A 17,158-nucleotide genomic window follows, 5' to 3' on the forward strand; every position below is an offset into this window, starting at 1 on the left:
TGTTCCGGTTCCTTTGCTGTCATTCCAACCGTCGGCGTCGATTATTATTTCACTAAAGAACCAGCTATTTTTTAAACCGGTTCCTTTCGTAACAAATTTATATTTATTTATATAATTAAATAATTACGGACAAATATTCCATAAACAATATAATATTTTTTAAAGGAATAAGATACTGAGATGGCAGTGAAAGTCGAGCATATATGTAAAATATGATTTAAGCCATAGTTTACATGCTACATACGTGATACTATTCTTCACATACCTATCAGATGTTGCGATATACTGCTTCAAGTTTACAGCCATATTAGAACGATTGTATCCATGATATTTAACTCAACTTTTATGAATTAGAACGTGCTTTGTCAAATACATATTTTTAGAACACGAATAGTTGCAGTCAGGACATGAGAATGGTTTTTCTCCGGTGTGAGTACGAATGTGCCTTATTAAATTCGCCTTTACTGAACATGAATAGTCACATTCAGAACATGAGAATGGCTTAGCTCCACTGTGAGTCATAATGTGCCTTTTTAGAGTCGAATTTTGTGAAAACGAAAAGTTGCATTCGAGGCATGAGTAAGGTTTTTCTCCACTGTGAGTTCGTATATGAAAAACTAAACGCCACTTTGTTGTGCACGAATAGCCGCACTGGGAACAGGAGAACGGCTTTTCCCCGGTGTGAGTCATCGTGTGGGTTTTTAAAACTTTCTTGACTGAGGTTGAATAGGTGCAAAAAGAACACAAAAATAATCGTTTTTCTCTGCGGTGACATAAGACATGTCTTCTCAAAAATGCCATGTGTGCAGTTTTAAAGTTGCATTCGGAGCACGAGAACGGTTTTTCCCCTTTGTGAGTCACCATGTGTTTTTGCAACAATGTCTTTTGTGTGCAAGTATAGTTACAGATGGAACACAATAGTGTTTTTTTTTCACTATGAGACATTATGTGAACTTTTAAAGTCGCGTTTAAGGAACACGAGAAGTCGCAGTAGGGACAAAAGATGGAGTTTTCTCCACCGTGACCCACCATGTGAATTTTTAATTCCGATTTCGTTGAACACAAATAGTCACAGACGGAACACAAAAATGGCACGCTTAACATGATAATGGAACACGGAAAACCACCGTGAGTCAACATGTGATCTTCCAAATGCGACTTTTGCGTGCAAGAATAGTTACAGACAGAACACGGGAATTGGTTTTCTCCACTGTGAGTCACCATGTGTTTTTTCAAAGTCTCCTGTAAGGAACACGAAAAGTTGCAGCCAGGACAAAAGAAAGAGGTTTCTCCAACGTGACTCAACATGTGAATTTTTAATCGCGATTTCGTTGAACACGAATAGTCACAAACGGAGCACGAGAATGGCATTTCACCAGTATGAGTCAACATGTGATCTTTCAAATGCGACTTTTGCGTGCACAAATAGTCACATTCGGAACACGAGAACGGTTTTTCTCCACTGTGAATCAGCATATGTATCTTTAAAGAATACTTGCTAGAAAATGCCAAGTTGCACGCGGAACACGAGAAAGGTAAAGGTAAAGGAATTTTTAATTTCGGCTCAAGTGGAGTTGCATTGATCCATTTGGAAAATGAAACTGAATTTGATGTCGAATGAGCTATTTCAAAAGGCGCTTGATTCCTGCTGAAGCTGCCGAATAGTTCCTCATTTTCTCCTGAATAATTTGTTCCTGAAAAATATTCATATTGCACGTTATAATTCTGAGTAGCCACGGTGAATTAAAAAATAAATTTTAAAAATAGAATAAAATATTAATATTAAATTACAAAAGGATAGTGAAAATTAATATTTCGTTAAATTAGTATTGAGATTTGTGGGTACTCTGAAATAATCTTCAAATACCAAACAAACAAACTAACAATCATAACGTGTCCTTGCAGGGGAAAGCAAACAGGGTACAATGCAATACAACTCTTTCTTGGCACAAAATCCATGCTTCATTCACACTCATACGTATTATTTTAGTATTCCGACTCCGCTTCATACATTCTCCTTAAACGCCTTCCTGCGTCCATCCGCCCTACATGTACAATTAATCTAATACTCCCTTTGTTAACCTTGTTCATTACTCTTTCCGAATCTTTACATTTGCGAAACAGTCACACCTAGTTTTACAACACATACGCCATTACCACAGCATTCAGTATGATATCATCTTTCCTCTTTCGGTTTAATGACTTACTGCAGCATATTAGGAATGGCATTAGAATCCCATTGTGACAATTCGCTTCTTTGAGATATTTTTTTAAGTACTCCATTTCAATATAATCCTAATATTTTTAAACAGAGACATAATACACCGTTGTAGTTTCAGAGTGCCAATATTTTAACTTTTAATGCTACATAGGTAGACTTGACCTGAAATTTGGCAATTTTGAGGCCGCTTGGACGTATGGACGCTTTTCTAGAAAAAAAAAACACAAATTGATTTTGAAAGATCGTTATTTAATCTAGTAAAGTAAGATGTTAAATTTTAAAAAATAATATTATTTTCATATCATAATAACGTGTTACCGTTGGCCGTTGCGCAGATTTGTTGCATTTTCAAAGGTGAATTTGAATTATACAACAAATAATTCAAATCATATAATAATACAGTATAAACAATCAATAAAATATCTATCATAGGTATGTATTTTTTTTTTATAGTGAATACCTCACAAGAGTCCCAACTGCTCCCGTCTGGAGCCAGTGAGACTATGGCATCCCCAATTGGGGGATGTTGTGAGGCTGAAGGTAAGTGGTGAAGGGAAAGAGGAAGGTGGGGAAGTGGAATTTTGTTTTTATTTCAAATAAAGTTACTAATAAATAAATCCGAATACGCGTTTTGTGACGAAAATCCCTCAATTTGACTATTTATTTATGGTCTTACAAGTTGGTATAGTTTAGATTTTTTATAAAAATAATTTACCAAGACATTATTGAAACATTAGAAATAATTTAAGACCAATAAATATATTCTTAAAGTATATAATAGTAATTAATTTCGATTCGCGTTTGTGCATTTTTATTAACTCGGCAGAAGACAAAATTTTGTCATTCTCCGCCGCGACCGGGCGGCGAGCGGGCGTGTAGTCCACGCAGGTCTAGTTAATGACATTTTAAAGAAATTCCTCGCTTAAAAATGGGGAGGAAAATATCCTTGGAACAAAAGTTTTATTAGAAAACACAAATTACGAAATCAAAAACGTACGTGGAAGATATATTTTCAAAAAAAACAAAGGTTAGTGATATTCAATTATCCGTGTACATTGTACGTACTTATATGCAATAGGGTCGTTCGACAGAATCAGTCAGAATAAGCACATATTTTTTATAACATTTGACGATAATTTTTTGTTGTTTAATTTCCAGGGAAAAGAATAAACTATGGACTATCAGGAGTTTATGTCTGTCATCGATTTTTCATGTATAAATGTTAAAACTTATGCCAAAGTACGTGAAACTGTTTGTGATTGGTGGTCAAAAAGTGCCACGAACCAAATGAATTTTGATTCGTAAATACGGACAGAGAACGTTTGAATACAACATACCGAAGATATTTGATTTATTATCTGACACTATAAAGCAATTTAAGTCTATGAATAAGGTTAAATATATGGTGAAAATTGGCTATCGGAAAAAAATATTTACTTTAATATGTATGAAAAATTGTATGAAAAAATGTTGATTCTGTAGTTTATAGTTATAAGTTATAATTTGCATCTTATATCTGATGCAAATTATAACTTATAAAAATGCATATGTAACTAAAGATTAAGCACCTGTTGACAAACCAATTCAATTGGCTTAGCAGGACTTGTTTGTTGATATGTATTAACTATGTATTCACTGTGCTCAGTGCAAAAAGGCAACAAACATTGAAAAAGACATACGTTGTGCAAAATGTAGTATGTATTTTCACACTACATGTAGCGGCCTAACTCGCGCCGAATTACAGTCATTCACGGCGAAGTCGGCACATACTCTTTCGTTCATATGCGACTTCTGTGTCACGCCAAAAGCTGCCTCTCCTCAGGATGAAAAATTAATAGAGAAGCTGAGCGCCGAAGTGAAAAAACTACTTAAGTGTGAATTGACTGATATAAGCAAAGCAATCGATTTTTTCTCTAAAAAAATTGATGATTATGAGGAAGAGAAGAAAAAAAATTACCAAAAAATAAAAGAAGTACAAAATGAAAACAAAACTTTAAAACAAATGGTCAACAAAATTCAACAAAATGCTCTTGAGACGTCTATAGAAATCCAAGGACTGGAATTAAAAGAAAATGAAAATCCTAACATTCCGGTGGAACTCATACTGAAGAAATTAGAGTGCGATGATCTACTTCTGCACAACAACATTGAAAACTGCTACTCAACAAAAAAATCAATCACATTGAAATTAAGAACAAAAGAAGCTAAAAACAGAATACTTTCCCAAAAAAAGAAAGTTGGGTATTTTACTGCAAAGGATATGAAATACTCTTCTTCTGAAACAAAGATTTACATAAATGAGAAACTTACGCCCGCCAACAACCAACTTCTTTGGATAGCAAGATCTACAAAATCTATGGGTTACAAATTTGCTTGGACAAAAAACGGAAATGTATTACTACGAAAAAACCAGGATTCACCAATAATCTTCGTTAAGGACGCGAATGATATTCCACTACAATAATTCGGACCCCATATAAAAAAAGACAAAATTAAATAAAAACTTCACACAAAATGGCTTACGCAGACAATATTGTTCCTAAAACCCAAGAATGCGATAACTTCATTGAAATAAATGCAATTTTCGAAGATACTAACTTCAACATGCTGAACATGAATATAAGAAGTATCCGGAAACACTATGACGAATTCTGTATCCTTTTAAATTCTCTATCTTTCCAGCTAGATATAATAATACTTACTGAAACCCAAATGCGAGAATGTGTCCCTTTCAGCTTACCTAACTTTAATACCTTGTCAATACCCTCTAGACATACCTCGCATGATAGCCTTACTTTATTTTATAATACTCTATCTTTATCCAACATAAATGTAAATATACTAAAATTCAATTACTCTAATGCTGTCCATGTAACATTTACTTTAAGGGGAAAAAAATATTCAGTATTGGCTATATATCGATCTCCCTCTTTATCCACAAATCTATTCATTCTAGAAATTGAATCATTCATAAATGAAGTTAATGTGAACCAATTCGATTTTTCCTTCATTGTAGGAGATATCAACATAAACATACAAAACGCAATATTAAATCCAACTGCAAATGAATACTTGAACTTACTGTATACCAAAGGTTATCTATCTTACGTGAACAGTACCACTAGGCCTAATCATCCAAATGATTCATGTTTAGATCACATATTCCTCAAATCAAATAAAAGTTACCCACATAGATCTGCTACCTTCAAAATTGACATAACAGACCACTATCCGACCTTCTATGGTCATTGTACTGAAAAATTACCTAACTACACAGATCACATTAACGGTCAGCAAATCAAAACCAAAATTAATTACATATCTCTAGACATCTCACTAACAGCCGAAACATGGGTCTCAGTGCTTTCTAATGATGACACAAATATATCTCTAAATAACTTTTATGATATAATTCAAAACCATATTGAAAAATGTTATGAACCATTAGCAGCACCAAAAAGTAAACACAGACACATAAAACCATGGATTACACGTGGATTAATAATCTCAATTCAGCATAGAAATAAACTGTTCAAATCTTATAAAACTCATGAAAAGCATTGCCTATCCACAAATGAAGCACAAAATTACAACAAACGTAACCATTATATTATATATAGAAATTATCTAAATACTCTTATAAAAAAATGCAAACACCAGTATTACTCTGAACAACTACAAAAAGCACATAACGACTCACGAAAAACATGGAACATCATAAATGAGATCTCAAACAGGAATCAAAAAGAACACAAAATTCCTCAAAAAATTATAACTGAAAATAATATAATCCTTGATAATCCTAAAGATATTGCAACCAATTTCAACCACTTTTTTACAAACATCGCCTCTACCCTAATTGACAATAATCCTTCTCTTAGCTTGCACTCTGAGCATGTACCCCCAGACTTTCTGAAGACTAAAAATTCTAACTTCGAACTTTCCGAATTTCCCGAAATAACTGAACTTGAAATCACAAACCACATTGACAATCTAAACGCTAGGTCTGCAAATGGCCCAGACAACTTAAGTAACACTACAATTAAATCTATAAAAAAACATATAATCAAACCATTACACCATATATTTAACGCATGCATCAGAGATAGTATTTTTCCGAATAAATTCAAACTAGCTAACATCATCCCAATACACAAATCAGGACCTAGATGTAAAACAGACAACTACAGACCAATCACATTAACTTCTCAATTGTCTAAGATATTAGAAAAATGCATTAAAAAACGTATCGTCGATTTTCTGGAATCAAACTCACTCCTTTCACCTAACCAATATGGCTTTAGAACTAAACTAGGTACTGATGATGCTATATTTAATTTAACCAAAAACATTTATTCTAACCTGGACTCAAACATCAAAACTTTAACCATTTTTTTAGATTTAAAGAAAGCCTTTGACACAGTCAACCATAGAACTCTCTTAAAGAAAATATCCAACATTGGAATTCAACACAAATTTCTCATGCTGTTACAAAATTATATATTGAATCGCCAACAATGCACAAAAATTGGAACATATTTGAGCAATTTTGATTTAGTAAAACATGGTGTACCACAAGGAACTGTATTGGGGCCGTTACTCTTTCTAATATATATAAATGACTTATGTAATATTAAAATACCTGGTAAAATTTTCTCATTTGCTGACGATACTGCAATAACAGTCCAAGGAAAATCATGGGAAGATACTACTAATAAAGCTAACAAATGTATTACTATTGTCAAAGAGTGGCTAGATAGAAACCTACTTACCCTAAATTATGATAAAACTATTTGTATTCCTTTCTATAACACACAGAAGTCGGCTCCTAAAACCAATCTTAATTTGAAGTTTCATAACGTAAATTGTAACCCAAACACATTCTGTAACTGTGAGGAGATGAAATCTGGAAAACTTATTAAGTATTTAGGTGTAACTATAGATTGTCAACTTAAATGGACCAGCCATATTGAAAAAACTGTTAACAAATTGAGATACCTAAAATATATTTTTAAAAGAATGAGTAATGTAGTAAATATAAAAACCATGAAACTAGTTTATGACTCACTAGTTCATTCATCTCTTTCCTATGGAATAATTGGCTGGGGCGGAACTTTCAACAATCATGTAAAACCACTAGAAATTGCACAAAAATCAATTATTAAGATAATGTACCAAAAGACTAAATCCTATCCCTCTAAACAATTGTTCCAAGAAACTGAAATTTTGGACCTTAAACAGACTTATAGTGCTCAATGTCTTAAATTTATTTATACGCGACCAAACAACTTTATTAAAAATTCAAATCGTGCCAGCCAACGACATGGCGCTTGTGAATATGCTGTGCCTCACTGCAAAACCAGGTTGGCCCAAAGGCATATTAGTTTTATTGCTCCAAAAATGTATAATTCTTTATGTACAACCTTTAAAAGGGACACGTGTGTAAACCTTCAATCTTTTAAAAAGTACATCAAATCTTGGCTAAAAAACACTGAACTAGATATTTTTTTTCTTATAAGTTTTAGCAAAGCTATCTGTAACATTTATATCAATGTATACATTATTTTTTATTATTTCACATACATACAAAACAGCGGATATATTTTATTGTTTGTAATGCTTTGTCTGCTAATTCACTTTTTAAGATGTCTTCAAAAACTAGTATTTACCTTATTTTTTGTGTTATTTTAAAACTTTTACATGTTACATGATTTAGTTTCTTGTATTGTATCTCTACAGTAACTCTTTTAAAATAACTTAAATTTATATTTAATATTGTATCTTCACTTAAACCATAGAAATAAGATAAAAATACTTATAATACCCACACTCAGGCTTCGCCTTCGTGGGATTTTTTTTAATTATGTACATTTATTTCAATATTTTTTATACATTTTTCAATATTTTATGTAACCATGTATGTATAAAAAAAAAATTCAATAAAAAAAAAAAATAAAAAATAAAAAAAAATAAAATAAAAAAAAAACAAAAAAAAAAATTTTTCAGCCATTCCATTGTAAATATACTTCGAGAATATACAAACTCATTCACTTGATTAAACTAACTAACTAACCATCACGTCGTTTCCCCGCAGGGGTAGGCAGAGAGGACGGACCGCCAAAAAAACTCGGTCTTGGCACACACTCTTTGCCTCATTCACATTCATACATTGTCTCATACAGACTCTTCTATTATTCTCACATGTCCCGACTCAAATATCTGATTCACTTGATCGTGCCATGTCTTCCTCGGGCGTCCCAGCTTCTTCTACCATCACGTTTGCGTCAAATATTCTGATTAGGCGCTTTTCTTCGTTCATTCGCTCTACACGCCATAATCATCTAAGTGTCCCTTTCTTAATCTCACTCATTAAGCTAACATCAGCCAATTCTTTGCGGATCTCTACATTTCTTACACGATCATCATTCTATCCAAATATTTCTTTTTTTTTCATTTTTTTATACCGTAATTGTTACATTATCTAGCGATTCCGTTCATTCAATTTTGCTATTGACTTGCCTACCAGTGGACAATGGACAATATCAGCGGGAACATAACAAGTTAATCGGTTTAATTGTTGGCAGATGAATCATCTAAATGCGTTTAAGATTGGCGATTGATTGATTTTATTCATTAATTTAATTCATTTAACATATAATATATCCAGCTAACAATAAATCCACCCTAATATAATAGAACTTCCTTCTTCTTCTGGCGTTAGTAAGATTAAATTGTTAATTTTAATTTTAGTTGTAAGTTGCCAAATATGTAAATACTCGTGTATATGTCGTTAAGATAGTAGTTATAGGCCTTAGTCGTAAGTCACTAGATATAAGTCTTAGAGATAAGTCAGTAGTTCTAGTATTAAATATTTAAGAAATATATTTGTACAGCGCCCTTGAGGTGATTTCTCACGAAAACGGCGCTATATAAATTAGCCAAATATTATTATTATTATTATTATCATACACGGCTTTACCACACATACTCATACCTTAGGTATCTAATTTCTACAGCATTCAGTCCTCCATTAATGGAGTTACCTGCATTTGCCGTTCTTTCAATATCTCTATCAGCCTTCCCATCTCTCTAGAATATACTTCTCAAATACACAAACTCATTCACCTGCTCCTCGTGCACTACTATATTGCACACTGTTTTCGTACTGTCTCTTTCAAACACCATGACTTTAGACTTAATTATTAACTCAATCTTCATACTTACTTCTTTCATTCAAGAAATGAGAGACAAGCTTTTAAAAATCAGCAAAGCATCAACAGCATAACACAAGCAACATACTTTCAGATTACTTTAGTTACTCCAAGTATTAATTATTAACATTATAACACACTACTTTCTTAATGTCTCTCTCGTTTTCAAACCATGCATGCTTTGTTCGTCCTGGACACTAGAGATTATTGATGTAAGTCTTCCATACTGTTAAGAAGAAGCGAACATACATAAGCCAATAAAAAGATTAAAACCAAATTCCCGACAAAATGCGAAATGCAATGAGAATGCTTTTTCTTACCGTCCGTTCGGTCAATACTCTCGGAATATTCAATGCATTCCTGTTTAATATCTGGGTCTTCTATTTCTATAAATGATGGGGCAACTTTACGCTCGTCTTCATCTTGAGACTCTGGTTCTATCTTGATGGTAAAACCGAATGGTTTAGGAACATCCATGGCACAGCTGATTTCTTCTTACAACAAATTAAATCTGAAAGAGAACGCTGAATTAAAAGTTGAGAATATCCATAACACATGTTACTTTGAATGTGTTGTTTTAATAAATCTACTTAAATTTTGATTCTGTTTTTGTGATAGAATGCATTCATCTTGAAAGTGGAAATTAACCCACTTCTCGACATCCGATCAAACTGAAACTCGGCAGATAGACTCATTGTCGATGACAATGCACCGTTTCAACTTTTGGTGGCAATCGCACAAACACACGTGGACATATACGCATTTTTATGAAATTGGATATCATATTAATTATTACAGCGAAATAAATCACGAATATATATATATGAAATAAATCTAGGTCCTATTATGTTGGGATTTGGCTTAGGGGTTACCACCATTAGCCGTGTCCGAGGAATTCCAACTCTTAACAATACTCTTGAACCAAGTGGTCGACTGTAAAATCGTTGTTAATTTAATGTTTATTTGGGCTTATAAAAGTGATCAATTCCACAAAAAGTTGTTGCCTAATTAATTATTCCACTTGTATATTGTACATCGTAAGTGATCGTGTGATTCCGTTTACTCTACAGAGTGCTACAATTCATTGTTTCATAACCTTGACAGTTCAGTACCTATTCATAATGTCTGTTCTACCTACTAAAGCGGGTATTAAGTCAAAACGTAATGTTGCCGTGGAGAACCCCGCTGCCGAGGCTGTTTCAGAGCCAGACTTTGGCAATTTACTAATTTCGTTTAAGGACGAAATTAAAGAAGAAATTAATAAAGTGTTTATGCAATTAAAAACAATGAATGATGCGCTAAGAGAGTGTCACTCCAAAATTAATAACCTCGAAGTCAAAAACAATGAACTTCAAACTAATTATAATCTGGTATTGTCCAAATTAAACCGTCTTGAGCAAACCTCATTAAAAAACAACGTGGAAATTATTGGCATACCGGAAAAAAGAAATGAAAATTTAATAGATATCATAAAATTGCTAGGAGCCAAGGCAGGTGTTGATGTTCTCCCAAATGATATTGATGGAATCTCTCGTACAAGGGTCAAGGAATTACCCAGAGAAAATCCTAAATTTACTCGTCCAATTGAAGTAAAGTTCACAGCCAGCCGCAGTAGAGATTTTTTTCTTGCTGCTATAAGGAAGAAAGGCAGTCTCAACTCAAGTGATTTGAAGCTTCCCGGGGACTCCAAAATTTATGTCAACGAGCATCTGACTGCTGCAACCCGTGCGCTCTTCAAGACAGTGAGAGACTTAAGCAAGGATAAAAACTTTAAATTCAGATGAATCAAATACGGAAAAATATTTATACGCAAAAATGAAACTAGTCCCATTATTCAGGTGACTTGGAATCTGACGTGACTCAGGTTTTTTGCTGATAATCTTCTTAGATTTAGCATCGTCTCGTGTGACTATAAGCGTTTATCAATTTATTTTTCCTATCTACCTTATCTTTTTCCCTACTTTAAAATATCATCCTTTGTACTGGTTTTTCTTTATTTGTATAATATTAACAACTAACTCTTTTAATACTACCAACTTTAATCCAAATTATCCTACAATTACTCTGCTTGCGTTACTACAACACCACTCTAATATTTATAATTTACTAGAACATGCTTACAACTATTTTATCAGTTATATTTTATCAACTAAATGTACTAAAATGTTGAATGTATATTATCAAAATGTGACTGGACTACGTTCTAAAACTGATAGATTTTATTTTAATGTTACCAATAACAACTATGATATTATTATGATAACTGAAACTTGGCTTGTAGACAGTATTGCTAGTGAAGAGCTATTTGACAACCGTTACATGGTATTTAGGCGCGATCGCAATGAGCAAAAAAGAGGAGGTGGAGTAATGATTGCGTTGAAGAAGCACCTCAAAGCTCACGAACAAAATGACTGGAATACGAGTGCTGAAGACATCTGGGTGACTATCTCGATTGAGAATTTCAAAAATATTCATTTATGTTGTGTTTATATACCACCAGGAGTCAATCACTCTCAAAGCATAAATGAATTCATGGATAAATTATGTGCACTTCGAGAACTTTACCACGAAGATCATATCAGGTGATTTCAATTTACCACTAATTAACTGGTCTATTGGTAACGGTAACAGTATGCAAATTATGAATGGTTATCAATCTGAAATTATTTCCACTTTCTTTTACTGATCTCTCGCAATACTGCACCTTCCCGAATAATAATCGTACATTCCTAGACCTTGTCTTTAGTTCGTTCCCTGTTAATGTGTCTAATACTGATGATTATCTCATACCTGAATGTAAACATCATAAAACCATTATTTTCGACATCAATATAGCTCTGGAAACCCCTATGGTGGACAACAAAAGGACAATCTATCTCTTCAGGAATTCTAATTTTGAAACGATCAATAACATCCTCAATAATATTGATTGGGATGCAGAATTTTTAAACCTATCAACTAATAATGCCATTGACCGTTTTTATGTTATTTTAAATGAAATTATTCGTTTGAACGTCCCATCAAAGGAAGTTCATATTAACAACTCTTATCCTTATTAGTTTAATCCAGCCCTGATAAAACTCACTAAAGAAAAATATAAAGTGTTCAAAATGTGGAAAGGTGGTCAAATCCTTTGGACTACCGTGAATTTTGTGTTCTTCGATCAAGGCAAAAGAAAATGTCTAGGGAATGTCTTAAACAATTTATAATAAACGCCGAACTTAATATATCCCGTGACCCGAAACATTTCTGGACCTATATTAAAGGAAAGAGAAATAATTCTGGTTTACCGCATATTATGAAACTGGGTGACATAACTGCCGTAAATCCCTTCGCAATATGCAACCTGTTCTCACAACACTTCGTCTCAACTTTTAATCACAAAACTGTTTCCGATGTTCATTCTACCAATTATCACGTAGACAATCAAGTTAACATATCTTCGGTATCAGTTTCCAAAGAAAAAATAGAAAAAATAATTGATACTATCTCTTGCTCATTGGGTGCAGGTAGCGATAAAATTCCGGCATTCTTTATCAAAATGTGTAGCAAGGTAATCTCGAAGCCCCTATTATTGCTCTTTCAATCCTCATCGAAAGAAGGTGTCTTTCCGGATCGCTGGAAGTGTGCTCATATTACACCAGTATTTAAGTCTGGGGTGAAAAATGAATTCCGTAACTATCGTCCAATATCTAAATAACCGATATTCAGTAAGATATTTGAAAAAATTGTTCATGAACAACTGTATGACTGTGTCCAGTCTGTAATAATTGCTAACCAACATGGATTCATGAAAAAAAGATCAGTTGTCTCTAATCTTGCAACTTTCACTGAAAATATTTCAAAATATATGAATGATCAAATCCAAGTTGACGTAATCTATACAGACTTCTCCAAAGCATTTGATAAAATTGATCACAGTCTTATTTTATCTAAACTACTAGCTCTGGGAATTCACGGGGATTTGTACCGATGGCTGGTCTCCTATCTTAATGGGCGCACTCAAGGAGTAACTATTAATGGCTTCATATCTGAGATTGTAAATATACCTTCAGGTGTGCCCCAAGGATCTCACCTGGGACCGTTGCTGTTCACAATTTTCATCAACGACATTATAAAATGCTTTAATTATGCAAATATTCTACTCTTCGCCGACGATATGAAAATATTCTTTCCTATTTATTCTATTATTGACTGTTATAAATTACAAGAAGATCTATATAGACTTGATGACTACTGCATTATCAATCATCTCAACATGAACACCTCAAAATGCTATGTGATTACCTTCACTAGAAACAAAATAAAATTTGAACATAACTACTACATAGCCAGTCAAGTACTTAAAAAGGTTACACAAATTCGTGACCTAGGTGTTCTGCTTGACAGTAAACTTACATTCGAGGCGCATGTTGATATGATTGTGAAGAAAGCCCTTAGAATGTAAGGATTCTTGTTCCGTATTGGAAAAGAATTCAATAATATTCAAACACTTAAAATATTGTGTTTTTCTTATGTTCGTAGTCGTCTTGAATTTGCTTCTCAGATATGGAATCCTCAATATAACATTTATGTAAAACGCATTGACCATCCAAAAAAAATTTGTCAATCATTTAAATTTTAAGATGAATATTGGTAACCACGGGATTAACAGCTCGATGGAATATTGTGGACTAATACCATAAAAACTAGAAGAGACTCCGCAGATATAATATATCTCTATAAAATTATCAGTGGTCTTATTGATTGTTCGCCCCTTTTGTCTGAGATTAATTTTAGAGTCCCTAGCTTTAGAACTAGAGATAAGTCACTTTTTCATCTTCAAAAATGCTCAACTTACCTCAGACAAAACGCTTTTATTTTCAGAGCTTGTACCCTATACAATAAGAATTTTAATTGTATTGACATATTTCCGTGTAGTTTAGGTACATTTAAAAAAGATACCTTAACTATTATTAAATAATAATTAATAACATACTGCAAGTTATCATGTTGTTGATATGAACCCTGTCCAGTTACAAGTGACTCATTTTATAAACATCTGTTCAGTTTAGTTGTAGGTATATACATATATTGGTGTTTATTGGTGTTGTGTATTGAGGATAAAATTGTTATTTTGTAATTTACTTGTGTTCTTATATCCGATGTTATGTTTACTTTTTTTATTATTTTGTATTTTCTGTAAATATTTTTTGCCCACGGGTACTGGACCCTTAGTTTGTTATTATAATTAATTTTTTAAGTGAAAACCTATCATTAGATATTATTTGTATTTTTTATAAGTTAATTATTTAAAGATGAAAAAAAATCTGTTGGTTTTCCTAAATAAACAAAATAAAATAAAATAAAAGATATTTCTGGTGACACAGCACAAGAGTCCCAAATTCCAGGTGGACTATGACATCTCCGACTAAATTAATTCAAACAGACCTCATAAAACACGAGAGTCATTCTAAACTTACAAATAAATGATAAATCAGTCTAAAACGGACTGAATAAAACGTAAGAATTCGATTGTGACCATTGATACATTAAATTTAGATGAGACATTAGTGCAAAACTAGGTTCCACGTTTTCACCTGCAGTTCTGTCCTCCAACGCTCCCAATGCTCTAGCTAAAAGAACCGAATCTGGTCTACGCGCTTCGCTCATCGCATTCTAATAGATGAACATGTTTCGATGAGATATCGATGTATGCAGTACCACCTCTGACTATGATTGTAATTAGTAATTTATAAGTCCCATTAACGTTCAAGTATTTTTAAACATACTCGTCAGTTGGAAACGAAACGGTTCATGCGCAATTCTCTTGGTATAAGCTTCGACATGAGCGTGGATGAGAAGGTTGAGAAGTAGGTGGCTATTTCAATTAAGTCAAGGAGTGAACATGGGTATTAAAGATACGCATACAGTAGGAGGAAAGAAACACACAGCCGAGCGTTTTTCATGTGACACATATCAACCGAGTACCAATATTGGACGCACGTTTAGCTTGTTTCTCGACTATGCAACGGTGCCGAAGGGATAAATGACGCTAGATCCTAGGAGAAGGCAACTCGTTTATTAAGATAGATCTATCAAACGGACTGCCCGTTTCTGCATAGATTCAAGGGTTTTTTCAAGTACCTCGGGGCTCTAAACAATAAGTGACTGCCAAATTTACCAGTGGGGCACCCTTGCTATTTCTACGGGGTCTACAGTTATGTATTAACTAATTAAATAATCATCACACCGTTTCGCAGAGCAGACGGACCGCTAAACAACTCTATCTTGGCACGCACTCCTTGCCTCATTCACATTCACAATGTTATGTACTATTCCCGACTATATTGAAAGCGAAATTATTGTACTGGAAATATCAGAAATAGGGCTTACTAAAACAATCTCAGAATACGAGAGAATTGGTTTAAATAGAATGAAGTAATATGAGCGTACAAGATGCATAAATGGGGCCATAAAGACTGTACGTTGAATACGGTGACCGGATAACTCATCAAAATAATAATTCATCACATCTTTAAAAAGTTATATAAAGTCATGGAAAGTGATGAAACAAAAACTTTACTAACTGGGTTAAGTAGGTTAGGTTAGGTTAGGTTTAATTTTTTTTAATCTATTATAATGATTTTATATCATTTTTAAGAGTGTGTTGAATTGTTATTGTGTTGATTTATCATGGAACCGTTGAATACATGGGGGACCTTAAGAACTATCAGTTGCATTAATGGGGCCTTAAGGATTGTAACTTGCATAAATGGGGCCTTAAAGACTGCAAGTCCCATGAATGGGGCCTTGAGGACTGCAAATTGCATGATTGGGGCCTTAAGGACTGCAAGTTGCATGAATGGGGCCTTGAGGATTGTAAGTTGCATGAATAGAGCCTTAAGAACTGTAAGTTTCATGGATGTGGACAAATACAAACTACAGATCACGTCGTAGAAGTACATTTACACCGCTAGTTTCCTGGAGGCACATTTGTTATAAATAAAGCACGTCCCGATGCCGTCGACTGGCTGAATAGTCTCGGTATCCAACAAATATGATCTCCACCAAACTCTTATACACTTTATAACACAGAAGAATGATTCAGTGACGCACAAAGTAAGCTATTATAGCAGTAGTTATAGCACAGGCAGTAGTTTCCCGGGTTAGGTGAGCGCTCCTACACAAAAAACATCTACAATACCCGAAATAAAAATACATGCTGTAATATACTTGCACCGCAAAAGTCTTAATTCGTATTCCATATTATGTCTTGTACAACTGTGGTTTCCTCTCCCCAGCTTCACATCATGGTCAAAAAATAAGTCGAGAAATCAATGAATGAGATGCTTCCACCATAGAAATTAACTTCTTCACACACATCACGCAAATCTCTTGACAAATGTATCAACTTATAGCACTTCCTTACATATAACTAATAATAATAATAACGTTTTTGTGTTGAACGCCTTGTGCTTACCTGTATATTCTGCCAAAAAAAGATTTGGATGTATTAATAGGTGAAGTCAAACTTAACCAACAAAGTAGTGACAGGAGCACCTGGCGCCAACACACGACCTTTAACCATAGATTCTGCAAAATAAAGATAAAAATGCTCATGAATTGCATTTTAGAGATAGTAATGGGCGCAATTTAAATTATTTAAAAAAAAATTTAGTCGTTTATAACAAAGGATTTGATAAACAGATTTAACTAAACAGATTTAACTAAACAGATTTAACTA

The 17,158-nt window shown here is 33.5% G+C and overlaps 1 long non-coding RNA gene across 1 annotated transcript; it reads right to left on the reverse strand.

Annotated features, from left to right (window-relative positions):
- Window positions 1-1,116: 1,116 nt before the first annotated feature.
- On the reverse strand, window positions 1,117-16,956 carry LOC149414080 (uncharacterized). The gene is made up of 3 exons (XR_016304141.1): window positions 16,895-16,956; window positions 9,753-9,943; window positions 1,117-1,694 (listed from the first exon to the last, which is right to left on the reverse strand). It is a non-coding gene; the product is annotated as an uncharacterized LOC149414080 (long non-coding RNA).
- Between the last annotated feature and the right edge of the window lie 202 nt (window positions 16,957-17,158).

This window comes from Hesperophylax consimilis, chromosome 20, assembly GCF_061612785.1.
Source record: "Hesperophylax consimilis isolate HC1 chromosome 20, BYU_Hcon_1.0, whole genome shotgun sequence".
NCBI classification, from domain to species: Eukaryota; Metazoa; Arthropoda; class Insecta; order Trichoptera; family Limnephilidae; genus Hesperophylax; species Hesperophylax consimilis.